The sequence below is a fragment of the Caretta caretta genome, chromosome 14 (genome assembly GCF_965140235.1).
Source record: "Caretta caretta isolate rCarCar2 chromosome 14, rCarCar1.hap1, whole genome shotgun sequence".
NCBI classification, from domain to species: domain Eukaryota; kingdom Metazoa; phylum Chordata; order Testudines; family Cheloniidae; genus Caretta; species Caretta caretta.
Window position 1 is genome coordinate 6,775,710 of NC_134219.1, and position 7,926 is coordinate 6,783,635.

Sequence of the window (7,926 nt, forward strand, 5' to 3'; positions counted from 1 at the left end):
GACCCCCACAGTGCCACGCCCCCTTCTCCATAACACTCTCACCCCCCAGCATCCCCACATCCCCCCCACATTCACATAGGGACCCCCACATCTCCCTGACCCCCACAGTGCCACACCCCCTCCCCCATAATACCCCCATCCCCAGCATCCCCTCATCCCTCCCGCATCCCCATGGGGCCCCCACATCTCCCTGACCCGCACAGTGCCACGCCCCCTCCCCCATAACCCCCCCACCCCCCTTATCCCCATGGGGCCCCCACATCTCCCTGACCCCCACAGTGCCACGCCCCCTCCCCCATAATACCCTCACCCCCAGCATCCCCTCATCCCTCCCGCATCCACATAGGGCCCCCACATCTCCCTGACCCCCACAGTGCCATGCCCCCTCCCCATAATACCCCCAGCATCCCCTCATCCCCCCCCGCATCTCCATGGGGCCCCCCATCTCCCTGACCCCCACAGTGCCACGCCCCCTTCTCCATAACACTCTCACCCCCCAGCATCCCCACATCCCCCCCACATTCACATAGGGACCCCCACATCTCCCTGACCCCCACAGTGCCACGCCCCCTCCCCCATAATACCCCCACCCCCAGCATCCCCTCATCCCTCCCGCATCCCCATGGGGCCCCCACATCTCCCTGACCCGCACAGTGCCATGCCCCCTCCCCCATAACACCCTTACCCCCCCAGCATCCCCTCATCCCCCCCCTCCATCTCCATGGGGCCCCTGCATCTCCCTGACCCCCACAGTGCCACGCCCCCTCCCCCATTATACCCCCAGCATCCCCTCATCCCCTCCGCATTCACATAGGGTCCCCCACATCTCCCTGACCCCCATAGTGCCACGCCCCCTCCCCCATAACACCCCACCCTCCCAGCATCCCCTCATCCCCTGCATCCCCATGGGGCCCCCACATCTCCCTGACCCCCACAGTGCCACGCCCCCTCCCCATAACACCCCTACCCCCCCAGCAGCCCCCCCTGCATCCCCATGGGGCCCCCACATCTCCCTGACCCCCACGGTGCCACGCCCCCTCCCCCATAACACCCCCACCTCCCCAGCATCCCCTCATCCCTCCCGCATTCACATAGGGGCCCCCACATCTCCCTGACCCCCCACAGTGCCACACCCCCTCCTCCATAACACCCCCCCACATTCACATAGGGACCCCCACATCTCCCTGACCACCACAGTGCCACGCCCCCTCCCGCATAACACCCCCACCCCCCAGAATCCCCTCATCCCCCCTGCATTCAAATAGGGGCCCCCATATCTCCCTGACCCCCACAGTGCCACACCCCCTTCCCCATAACACCCCCTCACATTCACATAGGGGTCCCGACAGTGCCACACCCCTCCCCCATAACACCCCCTCACACACACCCTGCATCCCCACACACACACCCCGCATTCACATAGGGATTCCTACATCCCCTTGACCCCCACAGTGCCACACGCCCTCCCCATAACACCCCCTCACGCCCCCAGCATCCCCTCACACCCCCTGCATTCACATAGGGGTCCCCACATCCCCCTGACCCCCACAGTGCCACACCCCTCCCCCATAACACTCCCACCCCCCCCAGCATCCTCCCCGCATTCCCATAGCGCCCCCCCACATCCTCCTGACCCCCATAGTGTTGTGCATCCTCCCCATGACACCCTCTCACCCCTCCCAGCATCCCCTCACCTCCACCCCATAACACCCCAAACCCCCACACACACTTTCCAAGCATCCCCCTCGGACCCTGAAGACGAGCCCTGGGTGGCTCCAAAGCTCGCCTCTCTCCCTAACAGAAGTTGGTTCAGTCAAAGATATCGCCTCCCCCACCTTGTCTCTCTAGTATCCCGGGGCCAACCCAGTGACAACACTGTAAACAAATGAATTTTTTCATAACAATCTCATGATTAGAAAAGGAGGACTTGTGGCACCTTAGAGACTAACCAATTTATTTGAGCATAAGCTTTCGTGAGCTACAGCTCACTTCATCGGATGCATACTGTGGAAACTTTCCACAGTATGCATCCGATTAGCTCACAAAAGCTCATGCTCAAATAAATTGGTTAGTCTCTAAGGTGCCACAAGTACTCCTTTTCTTTTTGCGAATACAGACTAACACGGCTGTTACTCTGAAATCTCATGATTGTTAATGAATTCCAGGTGCTGCTGCTTTGCCTTCTGGTCTCCAAGCCTGGAAATCACACTCGCTCCGTGTTCTCGAGCTTGTCTCAGCAGCCATGAGGGTTAGAAAGTTACTTGAAAAAGAAAGCGAGCGGAGCTTCGTGTGCAATCTCTTGCTGCTAGCAGCTGGGGCTTTAAAGAAATACACCCCAATATCGTAAGACGTGTCATAAGACTGGAAGAGTTGCCAGCAATGCTCCCAGTTCCAGCCTGAGCAATGCTTAAACCTGGCCTTGTTCTGCATCAAGAACCGTAAGGACCCCCTCGGCTTTTGACCGACCTCAGGGCAGTTGCCTGGACTTGGGCCACAGACAGGGGTGGGTGGCCTACTGTGCAATGACATCCAAAGAACACAGTTTTATGTTTATGCTGCTTTCTGTACCATTTCTGTAGGGATCTAATTCTGGCCCTGGACTTCTCTTTTCTGGTTATTATAAACCTCCATAGGAGAGCCCTGAGGGGGCAGGGATGGAAGAAAAACAGTGGCATGCTCCCACTGGAGGCAATAAAATGAGACATTACCCACAGTAGACTATAGTTTCTCAAAATAATATGATCATCTCTCGTCTTTCTTGCCTATTTTGATCAGCAGTGCAATAGTTAAAACAAATATTTTTTTATTGTCATTAAGCTACAGAGCCAACACATTGCTGAAGTGCTGCTTTAGGCTGCCTGCAGTCTCAGACAGATGTCCTTCCACCAGTTTGTACTTGCTTCAAAATGCAAAGATTTTCTTTGCAAACACAGGTTTCAGAGGAACAGCCGTAAGGTGCCACAAGTACTCCTTTTCTTTTTGCAAACACAGGGGCTACAGACTTTTTATAAATGAAAGCTTAAATTCTGGAGCATGAGAAAGCATTCTCTTTTAAAAGTACGACCAGTTTGGTAAACTTCTGCAAACTAGCTCCGTTCAATCCCAGCAGCTGTATTTGAGTTGTTTGGAGTCATTTGATTGTATCCAGGGAGCCTTTACATTTCTTGCAAAGCCACTATAGGATACCAGAACTCACTAGGAGGATGGTGAAACACTGGAATGCGTTACCTAGGGAGGTGGTAGAATCTCCTTCCTTAGAAGTTTTTAAGGTCAGGCTTGACAAAGCCCTGGCTGGGATGATTTAACTGGGGATTGGTCCTGCTTTGAGCAGGGGGTTGGACTAGATGACCTCCTGAGGTCCCTTCCAACCCTGATATTCTATGATTCTATGAACTCTCTTAACCTGTTGTGGCACCATGGTGCCAGTGAGTGGCGTATTATTTTAGGGCTAGATGATGGGAGTTCTGCATGCAGATCCCTAGGCTGATGAACTTCAAGGCTGATGATGGCTGGGGGATTTTAAAAAGGCTCTTGTGACACAGTGCAGAGCCAGATGAATGGCTCAGAAACAGCACTGCCAACAACTACTCTTTAAAGAAAGAAGGAGTTTATGGCCTCGCTTTTAGTAAATCTGGATCCACGGCACTGGCAGAGGCCAAACTACAGAGCTCACATGTAATTGGGCTCTAACAGGACACTACCTATGCTGATGGAATGACAGTCTAGCCATTTAGGGTGGGAGTTAATGCTCAGTTCCCATAGATTTGGGCAGCTAACTCTACTGGGCTTTCTTCAAAATCTATTAGTCCTTCCCGAAAATAAGGAAGTGAAGAAAGACAAAATATTTTGTTTTTCTCTTTTGCAAATGTCTTAAATCAAGGAGACCAAACATTACCCCAGAACCCAAATTACTCTACCCTGGGAATACAACTCAGGACTTCAATAATCCCAGGAGATGCACTATGACAGTCTATTTCAGCAAATCTCCGATTACCTCCATAAAAGCTCCTGCATTCCATTTTACTGAGTTGGAATGATTCCATCTCTACAGGTTGGGAAGGTACTGGGGGGAGCAGATGCGGGGGACATAGTTTCAAAACATAAGCAAACATCCAGGGTATCTATAGGAAATAATCCATCATTCTGTGCAGCATGTGTTTCTGAAGAAGTGTTTTGCTGTTGTCAATCTGCAGAAGACATCTGTCCTTCTGTGAAACCTGACGTAACTCTTGCAGCTTTTCTCTTAGGGCAAACTGTACCAGTTTAACTAAATCAATTGCTAAACTGATTTAATTAAAATCAGTGCAGCCCCCTTGGGTGGACACAGTTACATTGGTTAAAGACCAACTAATATTGATTTAGCTTAATTCAATTCCTTAGTATTTAGTTAAATCAGTGCAATATCTGTGTGTGTAGACCAAGCCTAAGTCTAATGAATTTGCAGAAATTTGCCTCGTTTTTGGCAGCTTGGGGTGCAGTGTTATCTAGGCAGCAGACAAACAGTTGTTATTTCCTGTTATCCCCGCTACAAGGTGCAGCATGAGATATGGGGAGGGGCCCTGTGAAAGATTCAGCTGATACATCTGTGGTTTTTACAGGAATTAACTAGCTCTGCCTCTTGGAGGATTTTCAGGAAGAAAGCAGTTTCTCGCAGCTGCCATTCTGTAAAAAAAAATCCCCCTCAAACTCAGATGTCATTTCCTGCCATTTCAGCTGCGTTAGCATGGCATCCTGAGACGTGCGGAAGTGCCCTGTGAGAAACGCTGTGTCTGGCTTTAGGATGTCTAGCCATCATTTTATGCCTGTCTGTAATTTCTGAGGAGGATGCTGTATTTCTGAGTGACTTATTACACTTGTGCAACAAAGCATGGGGAAGGGACTCTCTAAAATTCTACATCATATTGGGCAAATTCACTCCTAGGGTAACTCTATTGACATCCGCAGAGTTACAGCCAAGGACAAACCTGAACTGTTGTCTTTGAGAGAGTGGCTTGGTAATGAGACAGCTTACCATAGACTCTGAGTACCATTCGTGTAAAAAAATCAATGGCAACAGCAAAGTCCTTACTGAACTTCATGGAATGTCTGGCATTTCTCCCTTTTTGGAGTAGAACTCTTTCAGTAGGTTTTTAGTTTTTGATTATTCAGATTTGATCAACTACCCTTTTCGGGGGATGAGGATTCAATATTGTGAGTATCACGCTTGTAGTGGAAAGATTTCTTCAAAAAGTTTTGTAGCATTTCCAAAAGACCGGTCACTCTGAATTTCCCTAATCTCCTCTGGAAGTCTGTTCAATAGCTATTTCCCCTCAACCTAGATATACGAACATAGCCACACTGAATCAGACCGATGGTTCATTTAGCCCAGTATTCTGTCTTTTGACGGTGGCCAATGCCAGATGTTTCAGAGAGAATGAACGGAACAGGACAATTATCAAGTGATCCATCCCCTGTTATCCACTCCTAGCATCAGGCACTCAGAGGCCAGGGCACCCAGAGCATGGGTTGCATCCCTGACCATGTCGGCTAATAGCCATTGATGGACCTATCCTCCAGAAATTTATCTAATTATTTTTTGAACTCAGTTATACTTTTGTCCTTCAAAACATCCCCTGGCACTGAGTTCCACAGGTTGATTGTGTGCTGTGTGAAGAAGTAATTCCTTTTGTTTGTTTTAAACAGACTGCTTATTAATTTCATTATGTGACCCCTGGTTTGTGTGTTGTGTGAAGGGGTAAATAACACTTATTTATTCACTTTATTCACAGTATTCATGATTTTATAGACCTCTATCATAGCACCTATTAGTTATCTCTTTTCCGAGCTAAACAGTCCCACTCTTTCAATTCTATTATGGGAACTGTTCCATAGCCCTAATCATTTTTGTTGCTATTCTCTGTACCTTTTCCAGTTCTAATACATCTTTTTTGAGATGAGGCAAGCAGAACTGCATGCAGTTTTCAAGCTGTGGGCGTACCATGTATTTATATAGTAGTGTTATATTTACTATCTTATTAATGGTTCCTGCTTTTTTTTTTTTTTTGTAGCTTTTTTGACTGCCACTGCACGTTGAGCTCATGTTTTCAGAGAACTATCCACAATGACTCCAAAATCTCTTTCTTGTGTAGTAACAGCTAATTTAGACCCAGTCATTTTGTATGTATTATTGGGATTATGTTTTCCACTGTGCATTCCTTTGCATTTACCAGCATTGAATTTCATCTGCCATTTTGTCATCCAGGCACCAAGTTCTGTGAGATCTCTTTGTAACTCTTCGCAGTCAGCTTTGGACTTAACTATCTTGAATAATTTTGGTTTCAGAGGAACAGCCGTGTTAGTCTGTATTCGCAAAAAGAAAAGGAGTACTTGTGGCACCTTAGAGACTAACCAATTTATTTGAGCATGAGCTTTCGTGAGCTACAGCTCACTTCATCAGATGTTTACCGTGGAAACTGCAGCAGACTTTATATACACACAGAAATCATGAAACAATACCTCCTCCCACCCCACTGTCCTGCTGGTAATAGCTTATCTAAAGTGATCAACAGGTGGGCCATTTCCAGCACAAATCCAGGTTTTCTCACCCTCCACCCCCCCACACAAATTCACTCTCCTGCTGGTGCTAGCCCATCCAAAGTGACAACTCTTTACATAATCAAGTCGGGCTATTTCCTGCATAGATCAAGGTTTTCTCACATCCCCCCCACCCCCATACACACACAAACTCACTCTCCTGCTGGTAATAGCTCATCTAAACTGACCATTCTCCAGGTTTAAATCCAAGTTAAACCAGAACATCTGGGAGGGGGGGGGGTAGGAAAAAACAAGAGGAAACAGGCTACCTTGCATAATGACTTAGCCACTCCCAGTCTCTATTTAAGCCTAAATTAATAGTATCCAATTTGCAAATGAATTCCAATTCCGCAGTTTCTCGCTGGAGTCTGGATTTGAAGTTTTTTTGTTTTAAGATAGCGACCTTCATGTCTGTGATTGCGTGACCAGAGAGATTGAAGTGTTCTCCGACTGGTTTATGAATGTTATAATTCTTGACATCTGATTTGTGTCCATTTATTCTTTTACGTAGAGACTGTCCAGTTTGACCAATGTACATGGCAGAGGGGCATTGCTGGCACATGATGGCATATATCACATTGGTGGATGTGCAGGTGAACGAGCCTCTGATAGTGTGGCTGATGTTATTAGGCCCTGTGATGGTGTCCCCTGAATAGATATGTGGGCACAATTGGCAACGGGCTTTGTTGCAAGGATAAGTTCCTGGGTTAGTGGTTCTGTTGTGTGGTATGTGGTTGTTGGTGAGTATTTGCTTCAGGTTGCGGGGCTGTCTGTAGGCAAGGACTGGCCTGTCTCCCAAGACTTGTGAGAGTGTTGGGTCATCCTTTAGGATAGGTTGTAGATCCTTAATAATGCGTTGGAGGGGTTTTAGTTGGGGGCTGAAGGTGACGGCTAGTGGCGTTCTGTTATTTTCTTTGTTAGGCCTGTCCTGTAGTAGGTAACTTCTGGGAACTCTTCTGGCTCTATCAATCTGTTTCTTTACTTCTGCAGGTGGGTATTGTAGTTGTAAGAAAGCTTGACAGAGATCTTGTAGGTGTTTGTCTCTGTCTGAGGGGTTGGAGCAAATGCGGTTGTATCGCAGAGCTTGGCTGTAGACGATGGATCGTGTGGTGTGGTCAGGGTGAAAGCTGGAGGCATGCAGGTAGGAATAGCGGTCAGTAGGTTTCCGGTATAGGGTGGTGTTTATGTGGCCATTGTTTATTAGCACTGTAGTGTCCAGGAAGTGGATCTCTTGTGTGGACTGGACCAGGCTGAGGTTGGTGGTGGGATGGAAATTGTTGAAATCATGGTGGAATTCCTCAAGGGCTTCTTTTCCATGGGTCCAGATGATGAAGATGTCATCAATATAGCGCA